Source organism: Arvicola amphibius, chromosome 1 (assembly GCF_903992535.2).
Source record: "Arvicola amphibius chromosome 1, mArvAmp1.2, whole genome shotgun sequence".
Taxonomy (NCBI): Eukaryota; Metazoa; Chordata; class Mammalia; order Rodentia; family Cricetidae; genus Arvicola; species Arvicola amphibius.
In genome coordinates, this window is record NC_052047.1 from 104,252,250 (window position 1) to 104,271,486 (window position 19,237).

At 42.9% G+C, this 19,237-nt stretch overlaps 1 protein-coding gene across 5 annotated transcripts in view; it reads right to left on the bottom strand.

The window, feature by feature from the left end:
• The window catches only part of Nup98 (nucleoporin 98 and 96 precursor), a 92,966-nt gene extending 86,245 nt beyond the window's left edge, over positions 1-6,721 (bottom strand). For 4 of the 5 annotated variants that reach the window (XM_038325377.2, XM_038325222.2, XM_038325313.2 and 1 more), the window contains exon 1: positions 6,604-6,721. The gene's annotated coding sequence lies outside the window, so the exon portion shown is untranslated. Of the gene's footprint in view, positions 1-6,325; positions 6,446-6,603 lie in introns of those variants that run through there. The other variant, XM_038325130.2, reaches the window with a different exon arrangement.
• Between the last annotated feature and the right edge of the window lie 12,516 nt (positions 6,722-19,237).

Below are 19,237 nucleotides of genomic sequence, written 5' to 3' on the forward strand. Positions count from 1 at the left end.
AACAGATAGTGAAAGCTGCCCTCAAATTTTCTATGTAGCTCCAGACTGACTGAACCTCTTCCTGCCTCTACCTCCCAAGTGCTAGGATTCCAGGTGTTTGACAGTACAACATGTCATTTTGGTTTTGTTTTGTCTTTTGAGACAGGATTACATAAAGCCCAGGATGACCTTAAACTCACTATGTAGCTAACAATGATCTTGAATTCCTGATCTTTCTTCCTCTACCACCCAAGGTTTACAGGTCTATGCTACCACATCAAATCACTGGAAACACTGGTTGAAGTGGGCACTCAGGTAGGATATGATGAAAAAGCAGAAGCAGAATAAAATGTACTCTAAAATGAGAGAAAAAAAAAAAGAACAATTTGTAAGATATTCCCATGGTCTAGATAAAATTTTCTACAAAATTTTATTCTTTGCTCCCTTCCCACCCCCCCGGGGCCAGCCCCAAGACAGTGTTTCTCTGTAGCTTTGGAGCTTGTCCTGGAACTTGGAACTCACTTGATAGACCAGGCTGCCCTCAAACTCACAGATATTCACCTGCCTCTGCCTCCCGAGTTCTGGGAAGAAAAGGTGTACATCACCACCGCCCAGGTCATTTTTGTCTTTATGAATTGATTTACTTACACTCCTTTTGTATCATTTAAAAATGAACTTTAATTTCTGCCTTAATTTGCTTTTGCCCTTTGTGCTCCAATAATCTTCTAATTTTTAGTTATACCAAAAGAGAGAGAAGATGAAACACATCGATAATCCAAACACTAGGCAGAAATATATTCCCCACTGTCTCAACTGACCTTTGAAGGGATGTCTTAGTATACCATATATCTAAGTTTTGTAAGCTAAGTGAACTCTGGGTATAAGAAAATTAGCTTTCAACCTCAAAAAGTAGGAGATACCTGACACAACGTTAAACAGGAAAAACAAAACCTAAAACCCCAAGCACTGCCAATCTGAATGACTATGCCAGTCTTCCAAGCCACTTCCAGACTGCTGCTTTCTAATTCTAGAAAGTTATACAAATACTAATTCTTCCTTTTTACTTCATTGAATTCCTTTGAATCAAAGTCAGCAAAGAGTAAGAACAGTGAATACTTGTTACTTTCCACTTTACCAAGCACTTTTTAAGTCTCTTATTTAATCCCCTGATAGTAGTAGAAAAGCAAAGAATCACTATCCACAGTTAAACTGAATAAAATGAGTATGTTTCTGTTTGTTTGAAACAAGGTCTCAGTAAGATCTCACTCTGTCACTCTGTAACCCAGGCTGGCCTGGGACTCACAGCAATCTTCCTAAGTGCTGGGATTACATACCTGGAAACACTATCTACTTTTTGTCTTGGATGAGACAAGAGACAGGAAAGAAGGCTAGGTATTTCCAGAAAGAACTAAGTATCTAATCTTAATCACCTAGTACTGTACTCCATTTTGGGGGCTGGCCTAAAATTCATTAATTTTACCTCTGCATCAAATACTAAGACTACAGGTGTACACATTAAACCAAGCTCCAGAGTCAGCTGCTCCTGCTTCTTTTAAAGACAGGGTCTCACTATGTAGACCAAGTAGCTTGGAACTCAGAGATTCATATGACGCTAAGCCTCAAATTCTAAAATTAAGAGGCTATACCACCACCACCGCGACCAGCAAAGATTTCTTTTGCTTATTTATGTATGTGTGTCTATACAACATCTGTGTAGATCCCCACAAGAGGGAAAAGAGTGTGCAAGGGCAGTTTGCAGGTGGAGGTACAAACAGTTGTAAGCTACCTGATTGGGGCACCAGCAACAGAACTCAGGTACTCTGAAAGAGCATAAAGTCTAACTGAACTGTAAACTCCAGATTCAGTGAGAAAACCTGTCTCGAAAAATAAGGTATGAAAAAAAAAAGGGTGTAAGGCCCTGCAGGCATGGTGGCACACTCTATAATCCTCCTACTTAAGAGGCACAGACAGGTAGGTAGATCCAGCCTGCTGCTCTACAGAGGAAGTTTCAGGTCAGCAAAAACAACATAATGAGACTGTCTCAAAGAAAGAAAAAAAAGTGTTGGGTGTGGTAGTATACACCTTTAATTCCAGCACTCAGTAGGCAGAGTCAGGCAGATCTCTATAAATCCAAGGCCAGTCTGGTCTACAGAGTGAGCTCCAGGATAGCCAGGACTACACAGAGAATTCTGTATCAAAACCAAAAATTAACTAACTAACTAAAATAAACAAATGAATGAATGAATAAATAAATAAATAAATAAATAAATAAATAAATAGAAAGGGAAGGGTGTTGTGTTATTAAGAAAAACTTATGGGCCAGGCGGATCTCTGTGAGTTGGAGGCCAGGCTGGTCTATAAAGTGTGTTCCAGGACAGGCTCCAAAGCTACACAGAGAAACCCTGTCTTGAAAAAACAAAAAGCAAAAACAAATTTCTGGGGGCTGGAGAGATGGCTCAGTGGTTAAGAGCATTGCCTATTCTTCCAAAGGTCCTGAGTTCGAGTCCCAGCAACCACATGGTGGCTCACAACCATCTGTACTGAGATCTGGCGCCCTCTTCTGGCGTGCAGGCATACACACAGACAGAATATTGTATACATAATACATACATACATACATACATATTTAAAAAAAACAAATTTCTGGTCTCCATGTGAACATGCACAGATACACCTTTACAAAGGGATCTGCTGAGCCCTGACAATAGGGTGGGTCGAATGTGCAGATTCTGGCAACCATTATATCAAAGGAAGACTAAGTGTTAAATAATGATGGTGATAGAGATATTCCTGGAGAATACACTGTTTCCTTCACAAACAGGGAGCCCCAAATCAGACTCAATTCTCCTCTTTACCAATTTTAAACATCTTTAGCTGATTTAAAACTAATTAAAAAAAAAAGACAAGCAGAAGCTGGTCTGTGAAATAAAGAGCAGGTGGTTACCACGGCCCTAAGTTCAATCCCCAGTACAACAAAACAAAGAAAACTGGAACCTGAGCATCAATTAAGGTAATGGCTCCCAAAATAAATTCTTCCCTGCCACCCAGTACCAAAAAAAAAAGTCACTTAAGACTGTCCATAATGAAGCAGTAAAAAGTATTTAGAATGTTAATTTTTAACATTTTTTAATACTCTGTGATTATTCTTTGAAATTCAGTGAGAAGTATTCCAAAGCACTTATGTATTCTGAAGACTGACTCAAGGAAAAGTACTTCTGTTATTACTTTGGAGAGCTTTTTAATTTCAACAAACGAAACAAAACAAAAAAAAACCAAAAACAACAACAACAAAAAAATGATAAACCACGGTTAAGCCTTAAAGCAAAGTTGGGCAGGGTGGACCACGCCTTTGAGGCAGGCGGATCTCTGAGTTCGAGAACAGTCTGGTTTACAAAGTGAATTTCAAGACAGCCAAGGTTACAGAGAGAAACCCTGTCTAGAAAAACACAAAAAACTTGAAGCAAAATCTAGAATTTTTAAAACTTATCTGAGAGTTTGTCAGCTGCCACATTCCTTTTAAATTTTGTATTTATTTTTATGTGTATGGGTGTTTTGCCTGCATGTGCCCGGTGCCCACAGAAAGTATCAAATTCCCAAGAACTGTAGTTACAGGTGGTCATTAGACTCCATGTGTGGGTGCTGGGATTCAAACCCTAGTCCTCTGGAAGAGCAGTCCAAGTGATGTTAATGACAGACCTATGTCTCCTGCCTCCCCCCCCCTTTTTTTTAACAAAGTATTTGTTTGCCTGCATGTATGTTATGTCCACGCACCACTTCTGTTCCTGGTGCAGGTGGAGGCCAGAGGAGGGCACTGCATTCCCTGAAACTGGAGTCACAGATGGTTGAGTCATGAGTGAGTGCTGGGAACTGAACCCACATCTGCTGGAAGAGCAGCCAGTGCTTTTAACCACTGAGCCATTTCTCCAGGCCCCCTGTTATTTATTTATTTATTTATTTATTTGTGCTTAGTTTTTCAGATAGGGTCTTAATATTTAGCTCTTGCTGGCCTTGATATGCTTGCCTCTGCCTCTAAGGTGCTGGGCTTAAAGGATTAAGACATCATACGGACAGGCGCTGGTGGCGCACACCTTTAATCTCAGCAGTCGGAAAGCAGAAGCAAGCAGATCTCTGTGAGTTCGAGGCCAGCCTGGTCCTACAAAGAGCTAGTTCCAGGACAGGCTCCAAAGCTACAGAGGATTAGACAGAAGGATAAGGAGTTTAAAATAGGCCTGGAGGTACACACCAAGAATCTTGTCTCGAGAAAGAAAGGGGGGGCAGATAGTGGACAATTTATGAACTGACAAGCAAAGTAAGGGTATAGTTTTCCTGAAATGTTGGGACAATTTTGATAATCTCTTGACGTTCTTGATAGTTACAACTTTGGAAGGTGGTGTTAGTATCTAAAAGGGAGAGGAGGAAGGCTGTTACATGGCCTACAACACACAAGAGAGCAAAATTTAAAAATTATCTCAATATTAAAAAAGTTTTAGCTTGGGGCTAGAGAGATGGCTCAGAAGTTAAGAGCACACTGGCTGCTCTCCCAGAGGTCCCAGAGTTCAATTCCCAGCAACTACATGGTGGCTCACAACCATCTATGATGAGATCTGGTGCCCTGTTCTGGCACACAGGCGAACATGAAGGCGTAACACTGTATGCATAATAAATAAAATCTAAAAAAAAAAAGTTAACTTGCTGGGCAATAGTAGCGCAGGCCTTTAATCCCAGCACTCAGGAGGCAGGGGCAGGCAGATCTTTGTGAGTTCAAGGCCAACCACGGCTACAAAGAAAAAACTAAAGGAAAGCTACAAGCTGTAGATGTGTTCAGATCAAACTGACAACTAATCCCGTCAAATCTGTAAGTGTCAAAAGTAATTATCAAAGTAGTTCCCAAGCCGGGCAGTGGTGGCGCACGCCTTTAATCCCAGCACTCGGGAGGCAGAGGCAGGCGGATCTCTGTGAGTTTGAGGCCAGCCTGGTCTACAAGAGCTAGTTCCAGGACAGGCTCCAAAACCACAGAGAAACCCTGTCTCGAAAAAATCCAAAAAAAAAAAAAAAAAAGTAGTTCCCAGTACCTGATGTTTTTTATTTTTCATTTCAATTCTTTTATTACTTTATGTGTACAAGTATTTTGCATGTGTGTATGTGTGTGCACCACATGGGTGCCTGTTGCTCCAAGGCCAGAAGAGCTTGTTCCCAAGACTGGAGTTTACCAAGTTGTAGCAGTCATGTAGATGCTGGGAATAGAACACCAGTCCTCCAAGAACAGTGCTCTTCACTACTGAGCCCACTCTCCAGCCCTCACCAGTTTTTAATTGAGAAGGATCTTTTATGTTGTCCAGCCTGGCCTCAAACTCCTGGGCTCTTGTTCTCCACCCTCAACTTCCATGACTGGGGACAATTTAGGCTTGCACCACCATATCTATATTAATTTAACTCACTCCGAACACTTGGGTTTTTTGTTTTTTTGAGGCAGGGTCTCATGCAGTCCTGGTTGTCCTGGAACTTAGTATGTAGACCAGGCTAGACTTGAACTCACAATGAGCCGGCTGCCTTTGCCTCTCAAGCACTGGGATGAAAAGCGTGCATCCTTGAGCCTGTCTGTCCTATTTTTAAGTTTAGTTCTCAAAAGTCTATGCTAGGGCAGGGTGTGACGGCAAACACCTTTAATCCCAGCACCTGGGGAGGTAGAGGCAGATATCTTTGATTTCGTGACAAGCCTGGTCTACATAGTAAATTCCTGAACAACCACGAGTGAGATCTTGTATCCAAAAAAAAAAAAAAAAAAAAAAAAGTAAAAGTCTACACCACGGTATACTAATAAAGTATTATTTATAAGCAAACATTGATAATACTAAAACTGGAAACGTTTTGAAAACTATGTCAAATATCCAAATGTCCATGTCCTTACCCCTACCAAATAGAGACTAACCAATAATGGGAGACTGAACGTACAGGGAGGGTGGAATAGTATAAAAATACCTAGACTTGAGTAAAGACATCAGACATTCCTGAGTCCTTTTATTCTACCTCCCACCTACAAAACTGCACGTGATACAGAGTTGGGAATTGACAAACAACTGCTGAAATCTTTTGGCTGCAGTAATTCAGAAATCCAATCCTTCTGACCTCGGTTTACATGGAACATGCGGCAGAACAGAAAAGAACCTTTCATTCGGCTGACCAGACCTCTAATGGCCAGGCATAGTCGTAAAAAGCTAACGCACTTCCGACTCATTCAATCCTCTGGTTAACCCTAGACAAAACGCGTCCTCTAGAGTGGTCAAGGAAACGATGGGGGACCCCCATTGAGTCCCCAAGACACCATCCCCGCAAGGGCCTGCCTCACCTCTGCCGGGCGAATGAATGAGTAGCACCGGAGACAACGAGGTTCACTCGGCGTGGGCTGCCACCCGAGACCTCCTGGCCTACGCCCCACGCGTGTGCATTCCCTCCCAGGGCCTCCCGAGCCAAGCCGCAGGGCCGCGGGCCCCGCCCCCTCACGCAGGCCCGAAGGTGCGCGCCCGGCACGAGACTGGCGACGGAGAGGGCCCGGGGCGTCCCGCGCAGATGCCGGTCCAGAGGGGAAGACCCGCCCGCCCGGCCCCAACGGGGTCCCCGACTTACCGCGGTGCGTCTGGGGTGAGGACCCGGGTCCGTCTGCCACCCGCCGCTCACAGAGCAGCGCGCGGCCGCCAGGAAACCGTCGCCGCCGCCGCCACCGACCGCCGCCACCGATCGCCGCTTCGGGCGCAGCGCGCAGAGGCCCGACTGCGTCACACGCCGCCCGCCCTCAGAGGCCAGCCCCGGGCGCTCCGCCCTAGCCGGCCTCACATTGGCAGGGCGGGCCGCCACTCGAGGCCCGCCCCATTACTCATTGGGCGACGAGCCTTTTGAAACCAAAGTGAAGGCAGTCTCCGAGGGAACGGAGGGGAAGAGGAGGGGCGTGAGGACGGGGATGAGGGAAGGAAGAAAAGGAGGGACGATGGGAGGGACGTGGAGTCCCGCCCTCTCTGCCGCGACGGTTGGCTGAGAGGGTCGTGACGTCACACAGGCCCCTCGAAGAGGGCTGGGAGTGGCTAGGATGGTGAGGAGCAAACAGCAGTGACGTTGCGTCTAGGCCCCGCCCCTTTCCTTGGAGCGCCGAGACTCGGGCTACGGAAGTTCCGGCCAATCAGAGGGAAGGCCCAAAGATGACATGGTAACTCTTCTGCCCTCCTTTATCCCCAGTCTGCGGGCAATGTAGGGCCGGCTCTCTGGCCACCGAGCTGGCCCTTCAGAGCTGGAGAACCCTTTCGGGATACCTCTCGGTTTACATGGCTTGTCTGTGGCCGCTCCGAGACCCTCAGTCCCACTGTTCTTAACAGGGCAAGCCAGTCCTCGCATATCCTTCCCTCCTCTGAATCTCTAAGGTAGATCAGAGCAATGGTCAATTTTAGGGCTTGATCCCAATGATTCTTGGACCTTTTGCCTCTTTCAAAACCTGTACCTGTTCTGGGTGACTTGGTGCAAATGTCCCGCCTTCTCCAGAACACATTTGCTAACCTCAACAAATTGTGATGTTTGGGCGGTCCCCTGGTCAGGATCTTGTTACTTTGTATCTTATTTTTCTGTTCTTTGCCTCCTCACTCCCTGGTCTTGGTCAAAGCTGCATTTTCATACTTTTGGTGTCTGTTTCATCCTAGGACCTAGCTAAGGGCAGAGGAGTGGGCATGTTCTAGAAACCAGACCCGTTTAGTGATTGAAGTCTCACAGAATAGCAGGGTCTGTCCTCAGAAAAAGAGAGTGCACACTACCTCTCCACCATCTCCTAGGACATCAGTATACAACCGAAACGAGATGTTCTAGGAATTTTAAATGAATCTTCAATGTCCTTGGTAGTAACGGGAATTAGAAACATCTTAAAAACGAAATGGGGTTGGGGTTGGGGTTGTAGCTCCGTTGATAGAGTGCTTGCCTGCCACTTGAAAGCCTTCTATTCAGTCCCCAGCACCACATAAACATAGATTGGCTTATTACAGTTAAATATAAATAGAATCGTAATCTAGGACTTTTGTGTCTGGTGCTTTCACTTAAGATACTGTTTTCAAGGTTCATCTGCATGAATAACATGTATCTGTAGCACGATTAATAAAAACACAGACAGAAATTGGGGTTCAGCCTGAAGGTCAGAAAAGCAAAGGCCAACCCCTGGCTCTTACCTCTATCTCAGTCAGAAATGGCGATCCTGCCTCCAGGAATCTCAGGATGAGACTGTGAGAGCTGCCTCCTCCCGACTTGTATTCCTCTCTAGTGCTAGGATTAAAAGGGTGCACCACTACTGCCCGGTTTCTGTAACGAACTAGTGTGGCTACTGGGATTAAAGGTGTGTGTCACCACTGCCTGGTCTCTAAGGCTCACCAGTGTGGCTGTTTTACCCTCTGAACTTCAGGCAAGCTTTATGTATTAAAAATACAAATGAAATACCACTACATGTAATACCCCATTCAGAACTGGAGAGATGGCTTAGCAACTAAGAGCACTGACTGTTCTTCCAAAGGATACAGGTGTAATTCCCAGCACCCACATGAGAGCTCATACCTGTGTACAACTTCAGTTTCAGGGGACCCGACACCCATGGCAAAATATTAATGCACATAAAGATAAAAGTTTTTAAAGGTTGAACTGGAGAGTTGGCTCAGAGGTTAAGAGCACTGGCTGCTCTTCCAGAGGTCCTGATTTCAAGTCCAAGCAACTACATGGTGGCTCACAACCATCCATAGTGAGATCTGGTGCCCTTTTCTGGCATGCAGACTGTATACATGATAAATAAAGAAATCTTAAAAAAAATCCCTTTGTACAGGTGTTCCATCTTCGGTCTATGACTTAGTCTGTGGACAATTGAGATGCCACATTTTAACCAGTATGGCTAATGCTGCTATGAAAATTTGTATTCAAGCTTTCTGTAGACATGTTTCAAATCTCCTGTGTGTATACCTAGGTACAGAACATGGCAACTCTGTATTTAACTACTCCTCACCATATGTCAAGTGCTTTACATACATTGGTGTATTTGAGATGTTTCATGCTTCAAATCTCCTGTGTGTATAACTAGGTAACAGTACATGGCAGCTCTGTATTTAACTACTCCCCACCATACGTCAAGTGCTTTATATATATTGATATATTTGAGATTTATTTATACTTATATGTGTTGATTTTTAATCGCTTTTTGTTTTTTAAAAAATACTTGTTTGCACTCAGGAAGCAAGGTCTCTGAGTATGAGACCAGCCTGGCCCACAGAGAGAGTTCCAGGACAGCTAGGGCTACACAGAGAAACCCTGTCTAAAAAACGGAAAACACAAAGATTATTTGTCTGTGTGAATGAATGCTATGTCTGTGTGAGTGTTGCAGGTGCTTGTGAGCCTCCCTACATAGTTGCTGGAAACTGAACTTAGTCTGTAATGTGCTCTTAACCACTGAGCGATTTCTCCAGTCCAGTTGTCTCATTTTTAATACCATTATTGTGTGTGTGTGTGTGTGTGTGTGTGTGTGTGTGTGTGTGTAGGCATATCCATGCCATGGTACACAGAGACCAGCCTGCAGCAGTCTCTCCTGTCCTTCATATGGGTTCTGGGTATCAGGTTTGCACAAAATGTTTTTACCTGCTGAGCCATTTTGCCAGTCCTAATTTATATGTATATAGATAGATGGATATAGATATATCTTAGGGACAGAACAATGGTTCAGTGGTTAAGAGTGCTTGTTGCTCTTGCAGAGGGTCCAGGTTCAGTTCCCAGAACCTTCATGATGATAGACCACAATTGTCTAACTCCAGTTCCAAGGAATCTGATACCCTCTTCTGACCTCTGTGGACATGCACATGATACATGTATAAATCAGCAAAATACCAATAAATAAATCTTTTTTTTTAAAAAAAAATCGTTTTTTTTTTTCCTCACTGTGTAGTATAAGTGCCACACTTATTTACCAGGCCAAAGTCACCTGAGAAACCCAGCGGCCTGAAAGCTCCACTGCCTCTCAGAACTGGAAGGCACACTGTGCCCCAGGAGCCATGGACTCTAACCTGAAAACCCTAGACACACGCCTCTCAAGGAAGCTAAGCCAGGCTAGCTCCACGGTTCCCTGCAATTCCCACTTTTATAATCTTTAATTTGAGGGTGTGCAGCTTAGTATTTAAAGCATACATGGAGGAGCAGCTCAGTCTTAAGACTATAATGTTTCAGGCTGGAGAGATGACTCAGAAGTTAAGAGCACTGTTTGCTCTTCCAGAAGGGCCCGAGTTCAATTTCCAGCAACCACATGGTGGCTCACAACCATCTCCAATGAGGTCCAGTGCCCTCTTCTGGCCTGCAGGGATACATGGAGGCAGAACACCGTATACGTGATAAATAAACATTTATTTTTTAAAAAAAGACTATAATGTTCCCAGTTAGCCAGCAAAATCTTCGCGGGGACATTTCTATGGACCATAGCTTAGAAGTCCATTTAGAGAGAAAAATAATGACCAAAAATCTTGGCCAGGTTTTGTGCAGCAATGAAGAAGGGCAATTCATCTTACTTTGAACATTGAATGGTTATTATTTTATCATGCAAGGCCTGAACATCAACACTTAAATTATCATGTGACCATCTCTGCTTAGGGAACAATATGACTAGCCTTGGGGACACCCAAGATCTCAGAGTCATTGACATAGACAATTAACAGAGACAGCATAGCAAAAACAGCAATTCTGCAGTCACACTCGTCCCCTAAGATTTGCTGTCATTGGAAGGTAGGTTCTGTTCTTCTTGGTTCGACAGCACCTTTGCCCTGTTCTCCTTCTTCCACAGGTACCCACACTGACTTTTCAGCACCTGAGGAAAAACATAAACAGCTTGACTCCAGTGAATTACTGGATCAGGGTATTGTACTGAGCTAACATAATAGTTCTCCAAAGAACTGTGACCTTGGATTTTTTCAGAGGAGCTCAAAAACATTCTGCAGCAGTGAGGCCATCCTTGCCCAAATTAAAAAATTGAAAGTATATATAATAGAAGATAAAGTATTGTGAGGAATAGCCATATTATCCTTCTCCCCTCTTTTATTTTTAAACAGCATTTAAGCTTTCCATTAGCTCTTTCCAAAAAAAGATTGACCCTGAGGGTTATAAGGAATGCCTGTGATATGGATTATATCAAACTGTTGGTAAAATTTCTGAAAAGGCTTGGCATTGTATGTAACGGCACTGTTACTTTTTAATATTCTACAGAAGCATAAAATAATAAAAGTCAGTGCTGGAGGAGGGGCCGCTTATTCTTTCTGGCTAGCTTACACCCAAAATAATCATACAGAAGCTGTATTAATTAAATCACTGCTTGGCCCATTAGCTCTAGCTTCTTATTGGCTAACTCTTACATATTAATTTAACCCATTTCTATTAATCCGTGTATTACCATGTAGCAGTGCCTTACCGGCAGAGTTTTGACATGTCTGACTCTGGCTGTGCCTCCATGGCATCTCTCTGACTTTGCCTTCTTCCTCCCAGCATTCAGCTTAGTCTTCTCCGCCTACCTAAATTCTACCCTATCAGGCCAAGGCAGTTTATTCATTAACCATTAAAAGCAACACATAGACAGAAGGACCTCCCACACTACTAAGTCATCAGAGGTAGTTAATGAAATTTTTAATTTTATAATGAGTTAATAAAGGGTTTACCCAATTTTTATTTTTGTAAACAAATGTTTAACATTTTATTATTTTAGTCGAAAGGAAAATACCCAAAATCTCCTGAGTAAATTGGGAACGTGGGGATCATGGAAGAGGGTAGAAGGGAAGGAGCAGTAAGTGAGGGGAGCGCAGAAAAATAAATAACTCAATAAAAACAATAAAAAGCTACAGTCAGGGGCTGGAGAGATGGCTCAGAGGTTAAGAGCACTGGCTGCTCAGGTCCTGAGTTCAATTCCCAGCAACCACATGGTGGCTTACATCCATCTATGATGAAATCTGGTGCCCTCTTCTGGTGTGCAGGCATGCAGGCAGGCAGAATGCTGTATACATAACAAATAAATCTTAAAAAGAAAAAGCTACAGTCATTTAAGGAATGCTGAACAGGAGAAATAGTCATTCCCAGAGAAGCACACACCAGTTGGCTATATAATACCAAATGGTCAGTCTGGAAATAGGCATACAAATAGCATTATATAACCTGAGCAGGATGTATTTATGTATTTAGGAATATGTATGTATGTACATATATATATATGTATATGTATGTAACAACAATTTTTTTAATTATTATAAAAAAGGTTATGAATTTGAACGAGAGTGAGGAGGGGTATAGGGAAAGTTTGGCAGGAAGAAAGGGGGGTAATTATGTGATTATATTATGTTCTCAAAATAATTAATTTTTAAAAAGAAAAAGTTAAGAAAGGAAAGCAAAATACCATGCTTATAATGTATAATAGAAACAAGAGGAAACTATTTTTTCTTAAAGCAGTAGCAACAAACTTTTGACATAAAGTTGGACTATTTGTCATTATGCATTTCTTTTTCCTTGTTGAATAACTGCCAACAGTTGGGGCATTGCTTGCTCTTAGAGGGCCACGGCCAAAGTTAACCCCTCTTTCTTTCTAAAGAGACAGATGGCAGTTTGGCATGTAGCATTAGCATTTTAATTTAATTTAACAGTAATCATTTTCACCTTCCCATCAACCATTAGGCAACTGACCACGACCACCCGCCAAAGATGAGAAACAAAATCTTGATATGGCTTATGAGGCTCCTGTCTAATCTTAGAAAGTCCCTCTCTCTTTTTTCCTGAATCTGGTTACTTATGCCATGCCTGTAAAGCAATGCATTAGTTTGTCCATAAGCCTCAGGAGGAAATGTAATCTGGTGATGAGCACTAATGCACGTCACATGCTGGCACTTTTTTTTTTTTGAGACAGGGTTTCTCTGTGTAACTATCCTGGCTATCCTGGAACTATATCTGTAGACCAGGATGGCCTCAACTCACAGAGATCCACCTGCATTTGCCTTACAAGTGCTGGGATTAAAGTTGTGTGACATCACTTCTTGGCTATTTTGTTAATTTTTGTCCCTTTTTGTTTGTTTGTTTGTTTGTTTTTGTTTTGCTTTATTTTTAAGACAAGGTTTCTCTGTGTAGCTTTGGAGCCTGTCCTGGAACTCACTCTGTAGATCAGGCTAGCCTCGAACTCACAGAGATCCTCCTGCCTCTGCCTCCTTAGTTTTGGGATCAAAGGCATGCTCCACCACCACCTGGCATATTTTGTTGATACCTAATAGCTTGGTCCTGACATCTTTTTGAATAATCAGTCTTTTTGAGTAAATATTCACCCCCTAGTAAGATAAGCCTTTGCTGAGATCCTCCAGTCAAAGGGAAGAAAGCTTCCCCAGAAATAGAATCAAGGAGAGACAATATAAAAAGAGAAGTTGGTCCATACTGAGCACAGACCTACTTAAGATCCTTAAAGAGTCAGGACTAGAAAATAACTTAGTGGTTAAGTGCACTGTCTACTCTCCCATAGGACCCAGAGTCAATAACCAGCACCCACACAGCAGCTTACAACAGTCTACAACTCCAGTTCGAGGGACCTAGCACCCTCAAATGAGGGCAAAACACCAATGTACATAAAAATAAATAAGTCTAATAAAGATCCTTGCTGGGCAGTGGTGGCACATGCTTTTAATCCCAGCACTCGGGAGGCAAAGGCAGGTAGATCTCTGTGAGTTCGAAGCTAGCCTGGTCTACAGAGTGAGTTCCCAGACAGGCTCCAAAGCTACTGAGAAACCCTGTCTTGAAAAAATTCTAAAATAAAACAATAAAAAGATCCTTGAAAGTTTTGAATGCAGTGGGTGTATAATTTTTAGCTCTTTGCCTTGAGTTGTTATGATCAGGCATTTCACTCATCAGTTAAAGAAAATCTGCTCCTGTTTTCTTCCATCTCTTGGGCTCCATACAAAGTCTTTTGACTGGGAGACCTGTACCGTGACTTAAACGGAGTTAATTCTCGTATGGAGGGCGAGAAACCTCTAACAACCTCTAACAACTTCAGAAAGAAATGAAGCAAAGGAGCAAGAAAAAAAAAGTTTTCATGCTATCAAGAACTGTATTTGCTGGGTAGGTTTTAGGAGTGGAGGACTTGGAACTGGAAGCAGAGAGCAAAAGCAGCACAGAGGAGGAATACCCTCTGGCCACAGAGAGACAGGCTCAAAGTTTTCTTCTGTTCCCAGTGTTAGTTCTGCTTTTTCTGATCACTTTCATTTTTAGTTTTATCTGTGTCATTTTTACGTAATACTGTCTTTATTTCCAAAGCTGATTTTTTTTTCTGGTCCCCATGCATCTAATTCTCCCTGAATTGCTCTTCCTAACTGGGTCCAAGTTCTGGGATCCAGAGATCCCACCTTTCAGGAAAAGAAGCCTGAAGTTCACTAACTCCAGTAACTTCATTCCTCCAGCAAGCTCCTTCAACCCTACCTGTCCTTCTTTTTACCTCCTGTGGCTGCTCCTGCCTTTTTATACTTGTGTGCACACTATTCCCAGGAGTTGCTTGCCTTTAAGTCCCCTCCCCTTTTTTATTTTTTTTTAAAATCCCCATATTTCAGGTTCCTGTTCCTGGCGCCAGCTGTAAGTGCTCATGCTTACTTATGGGGCCAAGGTCACCTATATGGCTAGTTGGATTGTGGCTGTAACAATTTTATTGAGAACAATTAGACTTTTTATACCTTAGTCAGAAACAGAATGGAATGGTGATTTCCTGGATCAATACAGTTATAGTTGTGAGGATACATGAAGTTTGTAAGCTATCCAGGGTACATGAGATTGACGTCTAAGACCTCGTCCTGTAAGCCTTCATGCTGCCTTGACTACTAAAGGAGCATACAGAGAGACACAAAGCTGCCTGCTTCACTGCCTGAGGCAGTGCATTGGTCTTTCAGGAACTGGAAGGCACACTGTGCTCCAGGAACCATGAACTCTGAAAAACCTATTACCGTGCCTCTCAAGAAAGCTAGGCCAAGGCAATTCCATGGTTCCTTGCAATGTATTCATAGCTATGCTTGAATTCACTGTATAGACCATGCTGGCCTCTCTTCCTATACTCTTTCACACTATTATTTTAGTGATTGCCATAGACATCGCCACATGAATTCTTAATTTAGCAGAATGTCATATTATTAAGATACCTTTATAGGAAGAATGGAATTCACTAGGATGGAAGTGTAAGGTAAGAACCTTCCTATGAAAGGGGAAGCACGGGTCCCTCAAGAAAGCATTCACCGGGCTGGAGAGATGGCTCAGAGGTTAAGAGCATTGCCTGCTCTTCCAAAGGTCCTGAGTTCAATTCCCAGCAACCACATGGTGGCTCACAACCATCTGTAATGGGGTCTGGTGCCCTCTTCTGGCCTGCAGGCAGACACACAAACAGAATATTGTATACGTAATAAATAAATAAATATTTTTTAAAAAAAAGAAAGCATTCACCATATCCAGAGTTGAAATCTAAGACTTCATTCTAGAAGCAACAGAAAAGGCAAAGTTCTTTATAACAATGAAGATTCTATTATTGTTTGTCTGGGTAATGGAATTAGATGGGTAACCCTAGGGTTGGCATTTGTTTATTTTTCCCAAGAAAGGGTTTATGTAGCCTGTCCTGCAACTCACTCTGTAGACCAAGGTAGTCTTGAACTTAGAGATCCACCTTCCTCTGCCCAAGTACTGGGATTAAAGCTGTGCTCTACCATGCTTGGCTGACTTTTTCTTTTTCTTTTCTTTTTTTTTAAGGGAAGGGGCAACTGAGATTAATGGCATGTTCCACCATGCCTGGCAAGTTTATTTTTATTTTTTGATATTTTTATCTATCTATTTATTTATTTTGGTTTTTTGAGGCAGGGTTTCTCTATGTAGCTTTGGAGCCCGTCCTGGAACTTGCTCTGTAGCCCAGGCTTGTTTTGAACACACAGAGATCCGCCTGCTGCTGCCTCCCAAATTCTGGGATTAAAAGATCCCTTAGGACTGGAATTACAGATGATTGTGAGCTGCCACATGGGTGTTGGAAATTGATTCTGGGTCATCTGGAAGAGCAGCCAGTGCTCTTAATTACGAAGTCATTTTCTCAGCCCCAGAGTGTGGACTTTAAAACCTTCCAAGGAGGATATCTTGAACATGACAAAGATACCTGGGAACAACAGATCATCAGTCTACGATGAACTTGCTCTCCTACAGCTTTCTGTGAGGCAGGGCCGGGATCGGGCCTGGATTTCTAGCACTGCCCATGTCTCTGCTTCTTTTGCCTCTAAACCTTCCCTAACCATACTCCCTTCCTTCATCCCACCCTCTAGCAATTGCTCTTGAAATTCTTAAAGTGCTTCTAGATCTGTCTTAGTACATCCATTCTTTAGACCCCAGTTCAGTTAAATCCGTCAAATATTTCCTGTGCTCCTACTCTATTCCTGCCCCTGCACTAGGATCAAGCAATCTTAGGTGGGGGCGCCTCCTTATACTAGCACCTGAACACTTGAGAGACCGAGGTAGGAGGATGCTATGGGTTTGCGGTCAGCCTAGACTATATAGTAACTTCTAGGACAGTCTGGACCACAGATCGAAACTATCTTGAAAAATAATTAAGAGAGTTCCCAGAAAGGTGGGGGGAAATTAGACAGGGCAATAGATAAGGAATTCATTTGCTACTCTGGTCAGAGTCCTGATGAAAGCTTGGTAGGCGGTATACATTATTACGGTATAGGAAGATAAGCAGGTGGTCAGAGGGAGTAGAGATAATGAAAAGATGACCAAAGTTCCATGGAAGACGGAGATAAAGCTAGGGTCTAAAATCTAATTGCTGGAGTACAGGATGACCAGATTATGAAAGCTGTTGAACACTGCACTAAGGAATTTGCCCCTGCTCATCAAAACTATGGAGAGTTACTAAATAATTGATTAGCAGCAAAGAAGGGACATGGTCAGATCTGTGTTTTAAGAGGAATCATGGTGCTTTAATCCCAGTACTGGGGAGGCAAAAGTATGTACATCTCAATGAGTTCCTGCCAGCCTGGTCTACATAGTGAGTTCTAGGCCAGTCAGTGCTAAAAGGGAGAGCCTGCTAAAAACTAAATAAAAGGTGGGGAGGACCAATGTGGGCTGAAGAGGTGGCTCAGTGGTTAAGAGCAATCACTCCATTACGATTAATGTTCTTGCAAAGGACCTGGGCTGTGTTCCCATCATCTATATGTTGGCCCACAGCTCTAGTTCCAGGGGATCCAATGCCATATTCTGACCACCTTGGGCTTCTACACAAACATGGTGCACATACATACACTCAGCCACACACACGCATACACATAAAAATCAATTTTTACGCAAGGGGTTAAGACAGGGTTTCTCTGTGTAACAGCTCTGGCTGTTCTGGAACTCACTTTGTAGACCAGGCTAGCCTCGAACTCACAGAGTTCCTCCTGTCTCTGCCTCCTGAGTGCTGGGATTAAAGGTGTGTACCACCACGCCAGGCAATAAACAAAATCTTATATATTAAAAAAACAATAAACTAATGTGATATCTAGAATGATGACACATGCCTGTTGTCCCAGTGTTAAGAGGCTGAAGCAAGAGGATTGCTTGAGTTTGATGTCAACCTGGGAATACATCGCCAGTCATGCCACCTGGTATACACAGTGAATCCCTGTTTTAAAAGAAAGAAAAGAGTGGGGTGGTGGTGGCGCATGCCTCTGTGAGTTCAAGGCCAGCCTGGTCTACAAGAGCTAGTTCCAGGACAAACTCTAAAACTGAAACCTGTCTTGAAAAACAAAACAAAACAAAACAAAACCAAAACAAAACCAAAACAAAAAAACCCAAAAAACCATAAAAGGGAGAAGACAGAACCAATGAAGTAATCTTATAGAAACCTCTTTTTATTTATTATTTATTTTGTGGATGGATGTTTTGCCTGCATGTATATATGTGTACCCATATGCATGCTTTGTCCCCTAGGAGGCCAGAAGAGGGTGTCAGGTTCCCTGGAATTAGAGTTACAGGTGGTTATGAGTCACCATGTGGGCGCCAGGAATTGAACCCAGGTCTTTTGGAAGTGCTCTTTACTGCTGAGCCATCTCTTCAGCCCCACAGAGCTGTTCTCGACACATTCTTTACCCTCTTCTTATCTATCCCCCACTTGCCCCTTGCTACTGAATGCTGAAGTATTTTTGTGAGTCTGGTTGAAAGGGCGTGCTTCTGTGGATGTGCACAGGGAGACTGAATGGTAACCGTGGCTCATAGTGGACACTGATGATGCTATTTAAGGCACAGCCTGTCTAGGGAAGCTCCAGATATAAGCAAATTCACAGAAGAACAAGAGATAGCAGAAAATATCAACAGCAGCAGCTACTTGCACAATGGACAATTGCAAGTTATGAAGCACTTGGTGCCTACTGGTTGGGACTGGAGGCCAAATTACCCATTCAATTTTTAATGCTTTTTAGAAAAATTAACATTTATTTATTCGTGTGTGTGTGTGTGTGTGTGTGTGTGTGTGTGTTTCCGTCTCTGCGTTTGCACACATGCAAGTGCCTACCTCGTGTGGAGGTCAGAAGACAATTTATGGGAGTTGGTTATCTCCTTCCCCATAAAGGCCGATGCTGTCATATTTGACAGCAGGTACCTTGCCATCTTTACACTTACATTCATCCTTCTTTATTTTTTGAGACAGAGTCAGGGCTGGCTTTAAATTTGCCATGTAACCATGCTTTGGTTACATGCTTGGTCCTCCTGCCTCTACCTCCCTACTGGTAAATTTACAGGCCTGTACCACCACATCTGTTTGCTAGACTTTAAAAAAAAGATTTATTTGTTTATTATTTAATGTGCATCAGTGTGTACGTTTCTTTTTTATATTTTATGCGTTTTGGTGTTTTGCCTGTGTGTATGTTTCTTTTTTCGTATTTATTTTATGCATTTTGGTGTGTTGCCTGCATGCATGTCTGTGTGAGGGTGTCAGATTTTGGAGTTACAGGCAGTTATGAGCTGCCATGTGAGTGCTGGGAATCGAACCCAGGTCCTTTAGAAGAGCAGCCAGTGCTCTTAACCACTGAGCCAACTCTCCAGTCCCTGACTTCTTTTATCTGTATGATGGATTTCACCAAGCTCACCTGTCCAGATTATTAAGAGGAGCAAATGGAAGACTATTTATAGTCTCTGGCACATTGTAAGAACACTCTCATCTCCTTTTCCTTACATGAACCAAATGAACAGAAATATGCATAGAGGG